Source organism: Macaca nemestrina, chromosome 14 (assembly GCF_043159975.1).
Source record: "Macaca nemestrina isolate mMacNem1 chromosome 14, mMacNem.hap1, whole genome shotgun sequence".
Lineage (NCBI taxonomy): Eukaryota > Metazoa > Chordata > Mammalia > Primates > Cercopithecidae > Macaca > Macaca nemestrina.
Window position 1 is genome coordinate 9,202,303 of NC_092138.1, and position 21,530 is coordinate 9,223,832.

At 41.5% G+C, this 21,530-nt stretch overlaps 1 protein-coding gene and 1 long non-coding RNA gene across 2 annotated transcripts in view; both read left to right on the top strand.

Annotated features, from left to right (window-relative positions):
* The window catches only part of LOC105498803 (SHC adaptor protein 3), a 167,086-nt gene that overhangs the window by 71,633 nt on the left and 73,923 nt on the right, over nucleotides 1-21,530 (top strand). The window lies entirely within an intron of this gene.
* Nucleotides 142-20,720, top strand: LOC105498801 (uncharacterized). The gene is made up of 2 exons (XR_011612346.1): nucleotides 142-19,371; nucleotides 20,391-20,720. It is a non-coding gene; the product is annotated as an uncharacterized lncRNA (long non-coding RNA).

Consider the following 21,530-nt stretch of genomic DNA (forward strand, 5'->3'; position numbering starts at 1 on the left):
TGTAGTATTAAGACAGACTGCATTTACTAACAAGATATTTGTGTTGTTTGTAGAGAATTTCCTATCCCCAGGACCTGGCCTAGGCTGAGAGAAGCTGTGTAGAGTGGAAGATGGACATTGAGGAAGAAGGGCAGGTAAGGTCAGGCGTCCTTGGAACCACAGAGAATGTCAGAAGTTGAGGAATGCTTTGAAGGTTCCATTACACCTGCCCAGTTGAATGATGTGTATTCCCATATGCAGGGCAGTGGGATCTGAATATTTTTTTGTTCAGATTTTGTGGTAATAATTTCTTCTTTGAGAGTGGGTACCATGAACTCTACTAAGTGGGCATGAATTGGCTGTAGCTGTTCTGTGCTAAGGAAGGGCAGTCTGTTAGTGTTAGAGTGACTTTCTCATTTTTGCAAACACTAGGATGTAACTCTGAGGGTCGCATATTTGGAAATCCATTATATAAACCATGCTAAGGTATTTTTACAACTGGCACATGGTATAGAAAACAAAGTGGACTTTAACTCATGGGCTTCCTTGGATCTGATAAGAAATCTTACCCGTAGATTAGATTTCCATTAATCTTTAATTAGACTTCAGTTATGCATCAGGGATGGGGTGTGTGTGTGTGTGTGTGTGTGTGTGTGTATGTATGTATGTATATGTATATATATTTTTTGAGACAGTGTTTCACTCCTGTCGTCCAGCCTTGAATGCAATGGTGCAATCTTGGCTCACTGCAACTTCTGCCTCCCAGGCTCAAGTGATCCTCCCACGTCAGCCTCCTGAGTAGCTGGGACCACAGGTGCATGCCACCATGTCCAGTTAATTTTTGTATTTTTTTTTTTTTTTGGTAGAGTGGGGTTGGCCAGGCTGGGCCTCCTGAGCTCAAGTGATCCATTCGCCTCAGCCTCCCAAAGTGCTGGGATTACAGGCATGAGCCACCGTGTCTGGCCAGGGATAGGTTCTGAGAGATGCGTCATTAGACAATGTTGTCATTGTGCGAACATCATAGAGTGCACTTAGGCTAGATGCTCTAACCTACTGCACACCTGGGCTCTGGGCACAGCCTGTTGCTCCTCGACTACAAACCTGCACTGCATGTGACTGTGCCGAATTCTGTAGGCAGTTGGAACACAATGGTAAGTATTTGTGTATCTGTCATATCTAAGCATAGAAAAGGTAAAGTAAAAATACACTATTATAATCTTATGGGACCACCTTGATCTATTCGGCTCATCATTGACTGAAATATTTATGTGGTACATGTACTTGATTATGATATTTCAGAATTCTTTGTTCACTGCAAAATAAACACCTTTAATGTTGATTTAAGTTAAACGTGCCAGGGAAAGGGAAAGGAGTGAATCTATTTTTGTAGATTCTCTGAGGCTGGTTGAATCTAGGAATTAGAACAGAGAGCAGTCATGTGAATTACCCACCACCCCACCCCACCCCCAACCCTGATCCCTGTGCATTTGGGTGGTGCAGAATGGCTAGCTTTTGGATTTTAGCCTTACAGGCTCTTACTAAATGTGCTTATTCTAAGCATGTTTCATGGTCAAGCCTCTCTCAGCCTGCACCTGCAGAGGGGTGAAGCCTGGCAGGAAGAGGTTGGTGCTGTCTCGGTTTAGAGTCCTTTTTGAAAACACCAGCTTGCCTGTGTGCATGTGCATCCTGCCTTTGGAATAAAGCAGGCTGGATGCCTCCACTTCACTTCTGCACTGTTACTCTGATTTTAACACCAGCTAGAATAATATCATACCCTTGTGTCGCCTTCATGGGCGTTTGTGTGCAAAAATGCATTAGACATAGGGGCGCAGGGATTACGAATCCTCAGGGACCACAACCCAGGAAAGAAGCCCAGAGTCACAGGGCAAGGGGCCACAAACTCACCACAGGCATGGGATACTACCCCAGAAACATGGAATAGGGTCCCTGCCAGTCTGGGAGATTTCCCAGAGGAGGGAGGGAACATTTAAGCCAGAGTGAATTTCTCCCCCAACAATATGGCAGATGTATGACTTGGGCCGAGTTCTCCAGCCAGCCCATCAGGGTGACTGGACTGTAGGTGGTCACTCCTGACAGTCCCTTAGCCGGTCCAACTCTGTGCAGCATTTCTAATGCTTGCCAAAGAGTAGGAACCTGAGTCAGGCTCAGCGAAGGACCATGGAGACAGTCTGCATCCATTAGGCTCGAGGCTCCCTGCTGTTAGAACACCAGCAGAGCCCTGAAACACAAGGATTGGAGCTCTGCTTCCTCCAGGCCTCATTCTGCTCTATTTTCATGTTCAGTCCTTCAAACATAATGCATCTAGTAGGTTTATTTTCATTTGTGACGTTAAACAGACATCACTGTGGAAATGTCTGATCCAGCTGTGGTGCAGGGAAGGGCCCCACAAGCCGTTTTCTTGGTTAGACCAAAGGTATCTTCTGTTGCATTCCCCCAGCAGCCCCTGAGACTTGGTGGGAGGAGCCTATTTGGGAGGATACCTAGGGAGCAGTGGCAGGGGTGGGCACAGCCAGTGGGAGGGGAGAACCGCCCCCAGGACCATTTGGAGCAGGGTCCTGCTGTGGGCGCTGGGCCCTTTGGGGAAGTGTGTAGGAACTGGGGAAGCTGGGATGTCTGCTCACCCACTGCCTCCACTCACTATTGAAGGACAGTCCCCTGCTCCTGTAGGCTGCCCTGTGTGGGCTGAGAAAGCTGGAGAAGCCACCACTGGAGTGGCAGAGACCAGGTGCAGGCACTCCCGGGAGCATGGCAGCATTTACGGGACTGTCCATGCAGCTCAGAGTGTCACGGCCTGCCAGGCGACAGCACTGGCTGGAGCCATGCAGTGTCAGAGCATTCGGCTCCCATGTCTGACTCTCTAAATCAGATTTTTTGGTTGAGGCACCTCTGAACAGCTGCCTGGTCCAGTCTTTGGACAGCAAACTCCTGACCACTTGGAGCAGAGCCTGTTGATGTAGGGTAAGCTTCCTACTCTAGGGGGTGAGGAAAGGGTTCCTGGGTACTAGCCCACACTGACACTCGGCAGAGACACTCATTCCACCAATGAGATTGACCTCTCTAGGGCTGGGGTCCTCATCCAGAGAATAGGGATGACACCTGCGCTTCAAGGCTTGTTGAGAGACATAGAAATGAGACCTGAAAGTGCTGGGGCCGCACCTGGCACATAGTAGATGTTCAATAAATCTGCACGGGGTTATTACCATGAATCTCCTTTTGCTACTCACTCCTGATAAAATTCTGTGTATAATAATTTCAATTGCTGATTGGTATTGCTATTATTAATATCAACCAATTCAATCCGGGGTGTTTTCTCTAACTGAAGAGAAAGATTGGTTTGATGCAACAAGCTGAAGTTATTGAAAATATGTGGTGATGTGGCATTAATTTTCACTTGAGCTCATATTATCTATATTTCATTCTGTGTTCCTGCTTTACTAATTCTAATGATGAGGATGAGGATGACACTAGAATGGAATACTTACCCTGCTCCAGACACTGCACTAAAGTGTCATTCATACATTCAACAGCAAGCACTTACCGTGTCTAGTCACTGTTTAGATATTGAAGATAAAACACTAAGTAAGTGCTTACCTTCTGTTGTGGGGAGAGGGAAATACACAAACATATACCTAAGTAGGATATCAAGGTGAACCACGTGAACATGCCATTTTTATAGATGAAATGATCCAAATATCAGCAATTTTATATAGTTCAGCACAGTAATTTCAGATAGCGATGAGGGTATGTGTGGTCTTTTCTCAGTAACCTTGGGAGGCAGATTGTATGTATTTGGGGGATGAGGATACAGGATCAGAAAGTTTATGCAAATTGTCTAAGACCAGATAGCTAGGAAAAGGCAAAGTCAAGATTTGAGCTAGAACAGTCTGAACCCAGAGACTAAAGTCAGGAGTAGCAGTTATATTGCTGCTTGAGTAAGGGGGCTTGCATCCTTCAGAATGGCAGGAGGACTGGCAAACCCCACAAGTACAGAGGGGCATCATTTGGAGGACGGAAATTACACGCTAATTACAAGACCATCAAGATGCATTTGCTGACCTCCATGGTGAGATGGTCTTGAGCAGGGTACAAAGAAAACGAGTGTAAGGGTAGAGTCTGTGAGAGGCAGTTGCAGTCGGCTGCGATGCAGCGGGCAAGTGCATGTAAGAAGAAGGGTCAGCTGTGGGGGCAGTGTGGCCTCTGTGAAGACTGTACTGCCTGCGTTCACCTGACTGTGCTCATCCCAGGCACGGTGACGCCCCTCCTTTCTGTGCTTCAGAAACTCTTAGTTGAATTTCCCCAAATAGTAAAAGGATATGTAACAACATGGAAATCTTCTTTCAAAATTGAATATGAATAATTTATAGAAAAGATAAGGCACTCACTACCTCAAATAGCAAATGAAGGGTGGGATGGAGTGGGGAAAGGTGGGATTGGTGGGTGAGAGAATAGATAACCTGAGGAAGGATGGGCTTGGTGTGAGGAGGAAATGGGAGACCCCCAAGGTGCTACCTAGCTCGAGGTGGTGACAGCAAACTACAGAAGGTCTCTGTCATCACAGCAGAGGGAAAGTACTCCTCACCTAATGTGGGCTCCACTGCGGCACAAATTCCTTTAAGAATCCGTCAGGTTGGTTGCAGAGGGGCCACGGGGCTGGGCTGTGTTCTGTGGGCACTTTGACTTGGGACAGGGCCCTCAAAGATTTGCTACACATACTTAAATCATTTCATTTTCTAGAATAGTGGTTCTCAGACTGGAGCATACGTACATCAAAATCACCTGCAGAGTTAGTTACAACACAGATTGTTGAGCCGACCCCACAGAGTTTTGTGATTCAGTAGGTCAGAGGTGTGAGAAGGTGAATTTCCAGCAAGTTTTCAGGGGTTGTTCATGCTGCCCATCCAGATACCCCAGTTTGAGAACCGGTGTTTTAGAGTTCTATTTTTAACTTTAGAACCATTTGCAACTACCGTCTATGAAACCACAGCTTTGAAAACGATTCTATTTATTTTTTTTCAATTGATCCCACTCATCCAGAAATTTTAAAAATGGAGAACATAGATGACTTGGTGACTGAGAACGGTTTAAATAGAATCCATAAAATGCATCCGTGGTGTTCATTCCCCTACTCTCCTTGAGAACCATCTGGCATGGAGCATTTTTATAATCCTCATGCCAGAAGCACATTTGTGTCACAATGTACCTCTCTGACTGCTCCTTTTCTGTCTCTTCCTCTGAGTTCACTTATCTCCCAAACATATCATTCCATAGGGATCCCTTTGTTCCTGACAGAGGCAGCCTCTGGTAGTAGGTTTAGAGTCTGACTGTCTGGGTTTTCCTCTAGGGTCCACAGCTTTCCAGCAATATGACCTTGTGCATGTAACTTAAGTCCTCTGTTTTTCAGTCCCCCCATCTTTAAAATGGAAATCACAATGGCACCTCCATCATAGGGCTGAGAATTAATTGAGCTAATGTCTGAAAAGCATTTAACATGCTGCCTAGGAAATGCAAGGGCTCAAACATGTTGACAAATACTGATATTCTCATTTTTATTTTATCCTCTCCATATTGATAATCTCATTGCTTCCAACAACACTTCCAGGTATGTAAGTCACAGATCTCTATCTTCACATCCGAATTTTCTCTCGAGGTCCAGGCCTGGGTTATAGTAGCCTAGCCTGCTGGACATGTCTTTTTGGAGACAGCCAAGCAGCTGCTGAGTCCTGAGTCCTGGCTCTGCAACATTACTTCTCGTAACTTCCCCGATTCTCTTCTATTACTAGAGTCAGGCTTGGCTCCCATCTCTGAATTCTTCTTGTAACTGCAATCCACATGGTCTCCCAAACTCAAAAGCTTGGAGTTGGTTTCATCTCATCTTTCTCCCTGTTCTATTACGAATACCTGTTGATTCTCCCTCAGAAGCTCCCTTGTCATTTCTCTCTTTTTCCTGTCACTCTCTCCTTCAGTTTCCTTTGTTCCTGCCAATAGGTTAATGTACCTCAAACATATGACTCCCTATTAAACATTGTTGCTTATCTATTCTTTGCCGAACACAATGAAAATATTCTTAACTTAGCATTCAATGTTAAGTTCCACTTGCCTGGCTGCAGCACACCTTTCCAAACATTCCTCCCAACTCCCATTCAGTGTATCCTCCACACTGAATGCCTGCTGTCCATTCTCTTGGTCCACAGTCCATGCCCTACCATCACCTTCCAGGCTAAATATTCAGCCACAGATGGATTTACCTTTGTCCTGAGCTACAAGGCCACTATGTCCGTATTCATCTAGACTTTGATTTCATTGCACATCATATTGAATTTTTAAAGACACAGACCATTTTTCATCTACTTTTAAAGACAGGAAGTCCTCACTTAACATTATCAATGGGTTTTTAGAAACCACAACCTTAAGTGAAATGGCGTATAACAAAACCAATATTTTTTTCTCACCAATGGTATAATGAAGTGACTTTGCTGTGCATAGTTTTGCTTCAAGCCAAAGTTTCCAAAAACCTATACATGACATTAAGTGAGGACGTACTGTATCATCTGCTGTTAAATACTTCATTATTTTATAACCACTAAAAAAAGAAACACTGCCAATTAAAATATGACACAACACTTTCATATCACTTAGAATCAGTCTATATATATTGAAAATGCTATTTGGGGTTATTACAGACATAGACATATCATTATAACACTTGTACATCACTTACTTTTTTCTTTTTTTTCTTTTTTTCTTTTTTTTTTTTTTTTTTTTTTGAGACAGAGTCTCGCTCTGTCGCCCAGGCTGGAGTGCAGTGGTGCAATCTTGGCTCACTGCAAGCTCTGCCTCTCAGGTTCATGCCATTCTCCTGCCTCAGCCTCCCGAGTAGCTGGGACTACAGGCACCCGCCACCACGCCCGGCTAATTTTTTGTAATTTTAAGTAGAGACAGGGTTTCACCATATTAGCCAGGATGGTCTCGATCTCCTAACCTCGTGATCCACCCACCTGGACCTCCCAAAGTGCTGGGGTTACAGGTGTGAGCCACCGTGCCCGGCCATCACTTGTACATCTCTTAAAAGGAAAATATAAGCAATATAAAAAAGGTATTGCTAAAATTTTCTTCAAATTCAGAGTCTGAATATACAGAATCATTTCTTGATCCAGAGTCATTACCATCTATTTTTTTCCTAAGTTTTATTGTCCCTTAGGTCATTTGAAGAGCATTGGAAATGAATAAATTTGGAATCTGAAAAAAGATTGAGGAAATATTGAAAACCAAAGATGGTTTTTAAAAAGATCAATGCCACTGATAAACTGCTAGTTAGACAGATTAAAAAGAGAGAAATTCAAATGACCAATATCAGGAACAAAGGAGAGGCCGTCATCCTTACAGATGCTGTAGACACTGAGAGAATAATAAGGGAAAACTTGATGCTAATGAATTTGACAACTTAGATGAAAGGAACAAATTCTTTGAAAGATACGATTACCAATGTTTGCTAAAGAAAAAATAGATAATCTGAATAGGCCTATATCTGTTAAATAAATTAAATGATTGTATAAAATTTTTCAGAGAGAAAACTCCAGGACCAGTACCACTGGTGAATGCTACCAAACATTTAAGGAAAAAATAACATCAATTCTCCACAATCTTTTCCAGGACATAGGAGGAAACACTTTCCAGTTTATTTTTGAGGCAGTATTATCCTGATACCCAAACCAGACAAAGGCATTACAAGAAAAGAAAACTTATGAACCTAGACACAAATGCTAACAATATATAAACAAATTGGATCAAGCAATATGTCAAAAAGAAAATAATGCATTATACCCTGTTGGGGTTCTCCAAGGATTGTAAGTTCAAGTCAACATTTTAAAAAATCAGTGTAATTCCCCATATTGGCAAATTAAATATATATATATATATATATGTATATGAAAATCCCAGCAGATACAGAAAAGCCTTTGACAAAATTCAACATACATTCATCATAAAAACTGTCAACACACTAGGAATAGAAGGAAAGTTCCTCAATCTGATAACAGGGCATCCACTAAAAATCTACAGCCAATATCATAGTTAATGGTGAAAACTGAATACTTTCCCTCTAAGATCAAGAACAAGGCAAGTCAATGCAGTAAGGCAAGAAAAAAATAAAATCCATTCAAATTAGACAAAAAGTAAAAACATCTTTTTTCTGCACATAACATGGGCATCTACATAGAAAATCCTGACAAATCTACATGAAAGCTATTAGAACTAATAAGTGAGTTTAGCAAGGTTTTAGGATACAATGTCAAAATACAAATATCAATTGCATTTCTATAGACTAACAAAGGTCAATTGGAAAATAAAATTGAAAACCGACCATTTACAATAGCATAAAAACATAAAATATTTTAGTGTTACATTTAACAAAATATGTGTAAGAGTTATATGCTAAGTACTATTGAACGTTGATGAGAAAAATTAAAGATCTAAATAAATGGACAGATATACTGTGTTCATAGACTAAAGACTCAGTGTTGTTAAAATGTCAAAACCTGGCCAGGCATGGTGGCTCACACCTGTAATCCCAGCACTTTGGGAGACCGAGGTGGGAAGATCACGAGGTCAGGAGATCAAGACCATCCTGGCTAACACGGTGAAACCCCGTCTCTACTAAAAATACAAAAAAATTATCCGGGTATGGTGGTGGGCACCTGTAGTCCCAGCTACTCGGGAGGCTGAGGCAGGAGAATGGCATGAACCCAGGAGGCGGAGCTTGCAGCGAGCTGAGATCGCACCACTGCACTTCAACCTGGATGACAAAGCAAGACTCCATCTCAAAAAAGAAAAAAAAGTGAAAACCTTTCCAAATTGATTTATAGATTTAACGCAATTCCAATAAAAGTACCAGTCGGTTTTTTGGTAGAAATTGATAAGCTAATTCTTAAATCTAGAATAACCAAAATAATTTTGAAAATCAGTTCAAAGAGAATTCACAGTTTGAAGTCATCAATACAGTGTAGAATCAGCATAAGAACAGACTTAAATGAAGTAATTCTAAGTAATAAAAAACAAGTAATATGTACAACAATGTGGATGGATCTCAAAAACACTATGCTAAGTAAAAGAAGCCAGATACAAAAAGCTTCATACTATGTGATTCCCTTTATATGACATTCGAGAAAAGGTAAAACTGTAGAGAAAGAAATTAGATCACTGGTTACTAGGATCTGGAAGTGGGGAAAAGAGATATTGATTACAAAAGGAGCATGGAGAAACCTTTTGGGGATAAAAGAACTATCCTATCTCTTGATTTGATGATAGTTACGTGACTATATGGGTTTTTCAAAATTCATAGAACTGAGGATGGGCATGGTAGCTCCCAGCACTTTGGGAGGCTGAGGCAGGATCACTTGAGGCCAGGAGTCTGAGACCAACCTGGGCAACATAGTGAGACCCCATCTCTGCAAAAAATTAACAACAGCAACAATAAAACCCACATAACTGAACATCTAAAAAAGGTTTTTTATACCTAATAAACCTGACTCTTAAAATGTTCTCAACTTTTTTGGAATTCTCTTTCAAACTAACGATACCCGTTCTGCAAGCTTTGATGCATATGTGCAGGAAATGGTAACTACCTCATGACTGCTGCCTGGCCCACAGCGATTTCAGAAATATGAAAAAAAAAATACGCATCTTGAATCAGTTCTAAGTGGTACCTTCTCTTTGCAACCAGACTTTAAGACCCTTGAAGGCACCATCTGAGTTTGGCCTTTGCTTATATCTCATGGGCTTTTAATGAACATTTATTGGGTCAATTAATGAATTCTACAGCAGAAAAGCTCCTTAGACCTGAGCTAATGGATAAGGTTGTGCGATGGGAAACATAGGAAATGCACAGATAAAAATCAGGCATGATTTAGAGAAAATAACTATGTCTTGTGGATCAAAATGCATTCATTTTTTCTGATTACAGAAATACCAACAAATTAATGTGTGCTTATTGATACAAAATTGGAATGACCTCCCATCCACAAACTCAACACTGTTAAGATTTTTAAATATCACATTTTAATTCCAAGATGCACCCTTTTCACTTGTTAATATCTCTGAAATCGATGCAGTTTATATTCATGGTGTCTTCACAGCTGCTTCTGCCAGGCCCATGGCAGTTGTATAGTTGCTGTTGGTCTTGAGCATGGGCACACTTGGAGCTGTTTGTGTTGACAGAATTAGCTCAGTGATCAGTACAACATCATTTCAGGGAATGACAGTCCTCACTGTGGGCCAAAGTCCTTTCCCTGATCCCTTCTGGAAAGGTCAAGCATTAAAGCTTACAGGATAGACTTCAGTGGCTTGGAAGAAAATACTGGAAATAACCATGAATATTCTTTTGAAAAACTGCTGTATCATCTACATTCTTGGTGGCTCAGAGGATGATATTGCATAGAAAAACACAAACGTGAACAATTCTGAATCAAAGGGTTCAGAAGTGTTGAAATTGGCATGTGGAGAAGTTGGAGGATAACTTTAACTTATTTCACTTACCTATTTGTTTTTATATATACAAAAGAGTGATATAGAATAAAAATTGATCCATTAGCAAGTCTAAAAGAGTTCTCTAAAAGTGTAAAGAAAAAGCCTAAGTGATAGGAAAGTGTTGTGTCATAATCTTATTGACTATAGTTTTTCTTTACTTGTGAAACATAAAATATGATCTATTTTACAATCACTTGCTCCTTCGATTCTACTAAATATAGCTTGTAATTTCTTCATTTTTTCTGTGCATTTTCAAACTTTCTATATGATTTTAAACTTATAAAAGAGATATAAGAGTACAACAAAGGAATCCTGCATATTTCCTTTTTTTTTTTTTTTTTTTTTGAGACAGAGTCTTGCTTTGTTGCCCAAGCTAGAGTGCAGTGGTGCAATCTCGGCTCACTGCAACCTCCGCCTCCCGGATTTAAGCAATTCTTCTGCCTCAGCCTCCTGAATAGCTGAGATTACAGGTGCCCACCACCATGCCTGGTTAATTTTTGTATTTTTAGTAAAGATGGGATTTCACCATGTTGGTCAGGCTGGTCTCAAACTCCTGACCTCAACTGATCTGCCCACCTTGGCCTCCCAAAGTGCTGGGATTACAGGCGTGAGTCACTGTGCCCAGCCCAAATTTTTTTCTGAACTATTTCAGAATAAGTTGGAGATGTCATACCTCTTCAACCCTAACTAGTTAAGTGCACGTTTCCTGAGGACAATATTATTTTCCTACATACTCACAGCACAATGATCAAGTCAGGAATTTTAACACTGACAGAACACAATTACCTAATTTAATAGTCTAAATCCAAATTTCATCAATTGTTCCATAATGTCCTTCATTGATGATTTTATTCCTTCATTCCAGGATTGTTTAGAATCACACATTGCATTTTGTTGTCACATCTCTTTCGTTTCCTTGAATCTGGAATAGTTCTTTAGCCTTTCTTTGTCTTTCTTGACATTGACATTTTCTGAGGGTGCATGCCAGTTATTTTATAGAATTTCCCTCAATTTTAATTTGCCTATTGCTGTCTCATGATTAGCGTCGGGTTATGCATTCCTGGCAGGAGACAATAGAAATTGTTGTGTCCTTCCCCAGTGCATTATCATGGAGGTACTTGATGTCCTCATTACCTCCAATATTGATGTGGCCCAATATTGATGATGCCAGCTTTGATGATTTAATTAAGATGGTATATTTTTATATGCATTTTTGATATAATAGTGTTCCAACTGTATAGAAAATGTCAGATTCATCTTTCCTCCTTTAGAATCAATCATAAGCATTTTCTCATCGTTAAATGCTATTAATATTTTTTGTTTATTATTGGAAAAGCACAAAGTCTAAAGTGTCTAAAAGCAATGGAGATTGAACCCCATTACTTTGCAAACTTGGGTCTGAGATTCCTTGATGAACCCATGGGGAGGCGTCCTCTGGTGACCCACAGAGGTGACAGGCAGCCCTCAGAAAAGGCCTGTAGGAGCTCCTGGCCCAGCACATAGTAGGTGCTCAATCATTATTTGTCAAAATCTTACATTTTCAGGAATCCAGGGGAATGACTAAAAATGAAGCAAGCTGCTTAGAGCACCAGCTCAGAAGATGTGACTCATGAGACAAACTCCATGTGAAAAAGTTATATTCCATAATTCTTCCTTCCTTTCTGCCCCCAGGGCCTTTTAAAAATGAAGATTAGTACATCTGCATCTGCTTAGCAGGATGGAAGTCACTTATTTTAGAAAACACAGCTTCTTTTGTTTGGCATAGTGCTTTGATATAAAGTCCTTTCTCTTCATGTTTTCATTTTACTGCTTATAACCTTGAGAAATGAAGACTTGTTATATAAAGATTAGGAACCTATAGTTCCTTTTGAAGTAAAGCCTTTGAGCACTGAAAATTAAATTAAATTGGCCAATCTGTAATTTCCTATAATTTAGTTAAATGCAATTTAATACTTAAAATAACTGCTAAGAGAGATGTACTTTGTTGGATGTTGGATCTGATCCTGCCTCCTCTGATGAGATGGCTTGTGGCCTTTCTTTTTTTTACAAGAGAGCAAGCACCTTCTGGGCGCTGCCTGCTGGTGTCCAGGGCTGGTTGGTGGCCTCCTTGCTGCTGAGATCCTCTCCTGACCCAGCGGTCCTGTAGCGCCCTGTCTGGTGGACCCTGGCTGGTCCACGCAGTTGAACACCTGCAAGGATTGAGTGCCTTCCTGTCACCATCACGCATTCTCTCTGGTACTTTTATGAGGTTCTGGCCATTCTGTCTTGTTCTCTTCTGTTTCAACAAAGCAATCTTCACTTCCCCATCTTGACATGGTCGATCTTTGGGACCAGCTGTCCTGTGCATTTTAGGACAATTAGCAGCCCCTCTGACCTTCACTCTCTAGATGCCAGTAGCACATCTCCCCCTAACATTGTGACAACCTTCAGACTTTGCCAAATGTCCGCTGGGGGTTAAAATAGCTGCACCACACTAACTTACATTCTTTAGAAATAAATTGTATTGTATTATAAAAGTAGTACATACATATGCACTAGAGAAATTTTAGAAAACAAAGAAATATACAAAAAGAGAGCTTGGGGTTTTCAGTTAATTTTCCACGTATTTTCTTTTCAGTCACACTTTATACAGAATCTCATGCCCCTCATTTTCCTCTTATGAGTAATATTAAGTAATCATGTCAATACATTAATTTAATTGTACGTTATATGCATATATTAATATTATCACTGTCTACCCCTCCAATCCATTTGCTTAGTGTTCATGGAAATTAGCTTGTAAGCCCTTGTACATTTAGTAGGAGCGGAGTCAAAGCACAGATCTCCCTTGGGGGTGCACTGGATGGAGCCTGCCTCACGTCTCTGGGCTCCTGGAACCCCAGGGACCAAAGCAAGTAAGGATTTCCCGGTTTTCTAGGAATCTCCAATCATCTCATGCCTACTTAGTAGCAGGCAACATTTTTACATGTTTGGTTGAATTCTTGTTTTTATCTGAACAAGCCTCTCATGCGTATTCACCGTTTGTGCGGGTAGTTGAAGAGAACTGGCTCCTTGGAAATCTATGTGCATAGCTTTCTATGTGTTATTTATTATTTTTTAGCTGTGGTTTGTTTACCTCTGAGGCAGCACTTTCTGACATGTGGCCAGACACCCACAGAGCCTTTTAATAGCTGCGGAGGACAGGGAGTGCTGAGGGATGCTGCCTCGGTGTCCCACGAGGAACATGTTATCATCCAGGTTTGGAAGTGTCTTAGCTCAATTATTTATAGCCTCAGGCAGGAATTCTATCATTACAGGCATGAAAATGCATCGCAAAGTGATGATGAATTTGGAATACTGGAGGTCTAATTTTGCTCAGAATGAAGAAAGAGAGAAAAATCATTATGAAAGTCAGTCTGTCTGTCTTTGCCCTGGAGTTGGGGGTGTCAGGCTGCAACTGAGCCCTGTGACTGTGCCCACAGTTCTCGGTGTGTGATTTTTCTGGGAACAGTTTTTTTTGGCTTTTACTTAGTTGCTACTTATTTTTAAGTTGTGGTAAAATATATATCACATAAAGTTTACCATTGAAACCATTTTTCACAGTGGCATTAGGAACATTCACATTGTTGTGCAACCATCACCACCCTCCATCACCAGAACTTTTCATTTTGCAAAACTGAAACTCTGTCCCTGTTAGACAACAACTCCCCACTTCCCCCTCCCCCCGCCCAGTCTAGCAACTCCCATTCTGCTTTCTGTCTCGATGAATTCGACTACTCTAGCATCCTCATCTAAGTGGAGTCATATAGTATTTGTCCTTTTGTGACTGACTTATTTCCATTAGCATAATATCCTCAAGGTTTATCCATCTTGTAGCATGTGTCAGAATTTCCTTCCTTTTTAAGCCTGAATAATATTTCATTGTCTGCATGGACCACATTTTGTTTGTCCATTCATCAGTTGAGGATATTTGGGTTGTTTCTACCTTTTAACCAGTGCGAATAATGCTTCCATGAACACGGTGTGCATATATGTGTTTGAGTCCCTGCTATCACTTATTATGGGTATGTACTCAGAAGTGGGGTTGCTGGATCATATGGTGATTATATGTTTAATGTTTTGAGGAACTGCCATGCCGTTTTCCACAGTAGCTGCACAATTTTATACTCCAACCAGTTCATATTTCTCCACATTCTCACCAACACTTGTTTTCTGTTTTTTGTTTGTTTGTTTGTTGTTGTTGTTGTTGTTAGTGGCCATTCTGATGGGTATCACATCGTGGCTTTATCAGGAATGATCTTTTGCACTTGAATCATGTTTTGCTTTATATCCTGAAGTCTCTGGGCATGCAAGTTGACATTGGCTCTTGCCGATGTCAAGTGGTGGGTGTTTGCTCATGACTGTAATGCCAGGTGTCCCAAACTGACCTCACCATCTTCCTTCCAGTATGCAGGGCTTCTGTTGCAAACACTCTCACCTCTGCCTCCCTACTGTGTGACCTCAAACAGGCTACTTACCCTCTCTGGTCTCAGATTCCACTAATGAAAAGGAAATCATAATGATCCCTACAATATTAAAAGATTAACATGTGCAAAGTTGTAGAAAAGGGCCACTTAGTAAACACTCTGTACATGTCAATTGTGGCTGTTATTACTTCTACAATCTTCCTACCTTTTGCATGTCATTGAGTTATCATCTTCAAATTGTATGTGCTCTTCTTTGAAATGCTTTTTGGGCCCCTGCCTTCCTTCCACCCCACCTTAGGCCTTCCCAGGCCTTGTCACTTCACCCAGTGGCTGATGCTCATATTCATCCCCTGAGAGTGTGGTCAACTCTTCTTCCCTGACCAGGGCTTCCTGAAAACATGGCCAATTCCTGTTCTGAAATCACTTTCGACATATTTTTCCCTAGCTTCAGAAACTACAATGGCTCCTAATGACATAGCAAATTACATCCCAAGCCTGCTGCCTGGTGTTTTTGTTTTAATTTTGGGATTTAAATATGAATTTGTTGAGGTGTCATAGAGTGCACAAATCTATTTTTTTTTTTTTTTTTTTTTTTGAGATGGCGTCTTACTCTGTCCCCCAGGCTAGAGTGCAATGATACAATCTCGGCTCACTGCAACCTCTGCTTCGCAGGTTCAAGCAATTCTCCTGCTTCAGCCTCCCAAGTAGCTGGGATTACAGGTGCCTGCCACCACGCCCAGCTAACTTTCGTACTTTTAGTAGAGACGGGGTTTCACCATATTGGCCAGGCTGGTCTCAAACTCCTGACCTCAGGTGATCTACCCACCTTGGCCTCCCAAAGTGCTGAGATTACAGGCATGAGCTATCGTGCCCGACCAGTGCACGAATCTTAAGTGTGTTGTTTATTGGAGTTTTATGTATGCATTCACTAAGTAATAGTCACCCAGATCAGAATATTCCAGACCGAAGAAAACCCCTGTTCCCCACTCCATCAGTAACACACCCCTCTCCCAGGCCCCTGTCCTTTCCTTTGAGTGCTTTTGTGTACCAGAAATGTGAACACCTTTTCACATCTATGTGCTGGCTGGTTTCATTTCCTTTCTTATGAATTATCTGTTCACATCACTTACCCATTTTTTTTATTGGAGTCTCTTTACTTTCTTATCAATTTGTGGGAGCTTTTTGCATATTTTATATGTGCTGGAAATATCTTGCCTTATCATTTTAAAGATGTTTATTAGACAGTAACTGAATTATTGATTCTTGATTACTTAATCCATGCAGTCAAGAACATTTCTTCCACTCCCAAAAATCTCTTGTGCCCTTTTTCAGTCAGTAGCATTTTCCAACACCTGCCCAAGGCAACCACTTTTCTAGCACTATTATTCTGCCTTTTCCATAATTTCCTATAAATGGAACCATTCTATGCAATTCTATGCAATACAAATGGAATCATTCTGTACAAGGTTTTTTGTGTCTAGCTTCTTTCACTTAGCTTAAGGCTTTGAGGGCTACCCGTGTTGTGTGTTATTGCTGGTAGGAATGCAGAATGGTACAGGTGCTTATGAAAACAGGTGGACAGATTATTATAAGGTTAAAGATGAATCTACCATGCTATTCAGGAATAAAAATATATGTCCATAGTATGTCCATGTTCATAGCAGCATTCTTTGTAATAGACTCAAACTACAGCCCAATTATCCATCAACTAGTGAACAGATAAACACATTTGATATGTGCATGCTACAAACACTACCCAGCAATAAAAAGGAATGAATTACAATGAACTACCAATGCATGCAACAACATGAACTAATTTTTTTAAATTAAAACAATAGATGCTTTTCATAATGAGTCAAACAGGATAAAGGTATAGAAAGAAAAGATAAAGATAATCAGTGTTAATAGCTTTCCAGAATTTTTGGTACACACACACATATACACACCCCTTCCTTCTTTTGTGGTAGAAATGGGAATCATACCATCTTCATCATTCCACAATCTACTTTTGCCTTGAATGGATCAGTAGATTGGGGTCTAAAACCTGACTTTTTTATAGTTGCAAATCGTGTGGCTATATGATAATATAGTCAACAATTCCTGGTTTTGCTTTGTTTTGCTAGGCAAAACAATGCTGTGAGGGCCCTCGATGTCCCTCCACCCTTCTGTGCTGAACCACACTCCAACAGGTGGGCTGCTGCAGATGACTCCTGACATTCACATATCACATGCAGTTTAGGAAAGTGGCCCTTTCTCCACAACTTTGCAGCACTGAGTGCTAATAATGCTATCACTTTTTACTAGTCTTATCATCAAAACAATAGTTGCTATTGTTTTCCTTTGAGTGTTTTTGCATATCAGAAATGTGAACACTTTTTCACATCTCTATGCTGATTGGTTTCATTTTCTTTCTTATGAATTACCTGTTCACATCACTTACCCATTTTTTTTATTGGAGTCTCTTTACTTTCTTATCAATTTGAGGGAGGTTTTGCATATTTTGTATGTGCAGGAAATATCTTGCCATATCATTTTAAAAAGGTTTATTAGATAGTAGCCAAATTCATGAAGACAGAAAGTAGAATAGGGGTCTCCGGGGCTGGCCAGATGAGGCAGTGGGGAGTTATGTGGAATTATTATTTAATGGGTACAGAGTTCAGTTGGGGAAGATGAAAAAGTTCTGGAAGCAGATAATGGTAATGGTTGCACAGCAATGTGAATGTACTTAATGCCACTGAACTGCACACTTAAAATGGTTAAAATGGTAAATTTTATATTAAAAATGTTTATTAGAGTGCATCCACCAGTCATTCTTTTATGGCTTGTAGTTCTCCTGTTTTGACAATCTGCTTCACTGTAGATCAAACTAATATTTTAATATTTTCATTTACTTTACCTTTTATATATGGATTTTTAGTTTACCTGTAATAAGATAGCCTGGCCCAAATCTCCCCACTGTGTTGAAATGCCATTGGACTGTATTTTAAATTGCCACATACTTTGTTTCTAAACACTTAATTTCAGTCCACTGCTAACATTTGTTTTCTGCTGAGGCATTTGTTTGTGTGCCATTAACTTCTGGTTCTGATTTTGGTTGTGTTATAGTCATGATTTTCATCTGGCGGAACGTATTTCTCCTTGCTATTCTTCCTTGTTGTTTTAAAATTTTTCTTCACAATTTTTGAAATTTCTTATGCACTCTAACATATTCTTCAGTGCAAAAAGATCTCAATTAGGTTGACAATTATAATTGAATTAAATTGCTAAATTAATTGGGGGAGAATTTACTTTGTAATAATGTTTCATCCTTATCTCTGGGAACATAGCATGAGTTTTCATGTATTCGGATCTTGCTTTATGTCTCTCAATACAATGCTGTACTTTTCTTCACGCAGGCTATATCTGACTTGTTATGCTATGTCTTGCACAGTTTTGTCCTAGATGTGCCTGGGGGATCCCCACCCTCCCCTCGTCATTTCCATTTCTATTAGAGGGAAAAGATTCTTCCTCATTTCGCTCTGCATCAGCAAACCCTCATATTCATTTCCTTATAGTTTCCACTCCTTAAATCTTTAGGAAGGTCATCTCACCCGGCATTCAGGATACCACCCATGTTGGTTTCTTGCCTGTTTTCTTGGGTTCACTGTTGTGGGTCTTTCTGCAGGCCACTCACTTCCCCTTCTCTGTGGCTGCACCCTGGTGTACCCCCAATCCGCATGGGCTCAGTTGACCTCTCTCTTCATCATTTCTGTGTGCTCAGCTCACACTCTCCTCTCTGAAACCTCCTTAGCCTCCAAGGTCCTGTGCAGCCTCACCTCCTGGGGGAAGCCTCCCATACCCCCAAGTCCCCCAGAGTGACAGAAAAGTGACAGTTACCGATCACACTGACCTCAGCATTCTACTTAACAGAGCAGCCGGCCAAAATTACTGGGGTGGGGGTCAGCTTGCATTCAGGTGCAGAATTACTTCCCAACCATAACCTGACACTGGGAGGCCATGGTCTTGCCTTTCTCCAAAGCCGTTGCCACATCAGGTGGCATGATCTTTGACTAGATAATTTTTGTCATTTCTCTCCACCCTGTGCATCTAGTCTCATGTTCTCGTGTCACAGAGAGCCCAGTTCAAGAGCACTGTGGTCTTGGCCAATGTCCCAGACTCTCTTTGCCTCTGGAGGAGAGAGAAATGGGTGGAGATAAAATTTTATATATAATATATGGGTGGAGATATATTTTATCTCCACCTTGGAGTAAGGGCAACGTCCACATCTCCTACTGTCATAGAAATCAAATAAGATGCTGTCTGCAGGGCTTCGCTGACCGTGATTTATCCATGCTGATGCACGGGGCTCCATGTATTTGTTCGTGGGCCTGAGGATGTGCATGGGTGATTTTTAAAAGCAGGGCAGGTATGTTTAGTTTAGTGCTTTTCCTCAAGAGCTGGGGGCCCTGCCCGGCAGGCCTCTGGGTGACGTGCTCTGCCTCGCCTGAGCCGTGGCCCTTGGGGGCTTCCTACTCCTCACTCCAAGAAGGGGCTGGCTGTGGTGTGACCTCCTGGGTCACCATGTGGACTGCTGAAGTCAAAGCAGTCAGGGGCTCCTGTGAGCTCTGACCCCTCCCCATCCTCATGCCCCCAAGAAGACTTGGGACCTGGGAAAAAGTGGCTCTGAAGCCTGGAAGAACTCAATTCAGATTTTGACTCCACTAATATTGTGTGATTTTGGGAAGAGTTAAGAACCTCCTCTGAGTTTATTTCCTTTTATTTTGGTTTATTTTTCCCAAATGGGAAGGATCACTCCTTTGTCTATGGTATGGTGGTTCAGTGTGTCAGGGGACATAAAACCCAGCAGCTGCTCCCTTGCCTAAGGGCAGTGCTGGCTTCTGGTGGTGTGTGAGCTTTAAGGTCTGGGGCTGGTTCTCTAAAAGCTGGATACTCTGCCCTAGGTCCCAGTTCCCTCCTGCCCCACCCCCCAAGGTTCCGTCTCCTAACTCCAAGATCAGCGTTGCACATGGCACCTCCAAGATACACTTCCTAGAAACTTTATTCTGTCTCACTCAGGCCCTTTCTAAGGTTCCCTCTTGCTTTCTCTCCTCCTCCAATTCTATCAGTGGGGCTTCTTTTCACATGCACATGGAAATACACAAATATTGATAGAAAGAGGTCAGAGATAAGGACTAAGATGGGACAGACAGCTTCTGGTGCACCCTCCAGTAGAACTGCCCTGGAATGGACAGGCTCTGTCCAGTGATCAGAAAGGGGAAATGCCTCTTGGAGGCAGATTCTGCCACAGAACAGTGCCACTGAGTCGATAGCACCGTCTAAATAAATACTTGTGGAAAGTGCACCTCCCGCAGGAAGCTTTGCAGATGAGGAACACCATTCACAGTTCATGAAGAATAAACCAGCATCTTCTCTCTTGCCTTGCAGGTGTGGTCTCACCCAGAATGGTTCCTGCTGCTTCTGCGGTGCCCAGGCTTTTCTCACGGCCTCTGCTGGGTCCTCCCCTGGGTGCTGTGGATGCATCCTGCCTGCTGGAATTTCTGTGCTCTCTGTTCCCATCCCTTTGCTATGACGATGATGCTATGCCTCTCCCCTCTACCCTCCTCTGTCTGCTGTCCGTGCAGGCCCCTCTCCCTCTGGTTGTCCCATCAGCATTTCTCCATAGCTCGTTGTTCCTCCTTCCTCTTTTCTGATGGCCTTTCTACTGATTGCATTGTACCTCCTTCCCTGATATTAAAGATGTTTTTAAAAACAACAGACCCATTATGTCCATGGAGTTTTTATTTCTAGAAGCTTTATGTTGATTTCTCGTATTCTGTGTTTTTCATCTTCTTGACAAAAACAGTCAAACTCTGTAAAACATTTAAAGAGGTTTTTTCCTGAGCCAAATATGAGTGACCAAGGCCAGAGACACAGTTTCCAGAGGTCCTGAGAATATGTGTTCAAGATGATTGGGTTATAGCTTGATTTTATACATTTTAGGGGAACAGAAGTTATAGGCAAACATCAATCAATACAAGTAAGGTGTACATTGGTTCAGTCCAGAAAGGCAGGACAACTTGAAGCTTCTAGACCATAGGTGGCTTCAAAGATTTTCCTGATTGGCAACTGGTTGAAAGAGTTATTATCTAAAGACCTGGAATCAATTGAAAGGAGTGTCTGGGTTAAGATAAGGGGTTGTGGAAACCAAGGTTCTTAGTATGTAGATGAAGCCTCCAGGTAGCAGGCTTCAGAGAAAATGGATGATAAAAGTCTCTTATCCAACGCTAAAAGGTGCCAGAATCGTAATTAAATCTCCCCTGGGTCAGGAAAAGACCTGGAAAGGGAAGAAGATTTTCTACAGAGTGTAGATTTTCCCTACAAGAGACAGCTTTGCAGGGCCATTTCAAAATATGTCATAGAAATGTAATTTGAGGTAAAATACATTGATTTCCTTCAAGGCCTGCTATCTGTCATTTGGTATTTTATTGCTACAAAGAGTCTGATCTATCAGTCTTAAGGTCTCTGTTCTCATCTTAATACTGGTCTGCTGTGCCTGAATTCTAAGGGAGGAGTGTATAAAGAAGC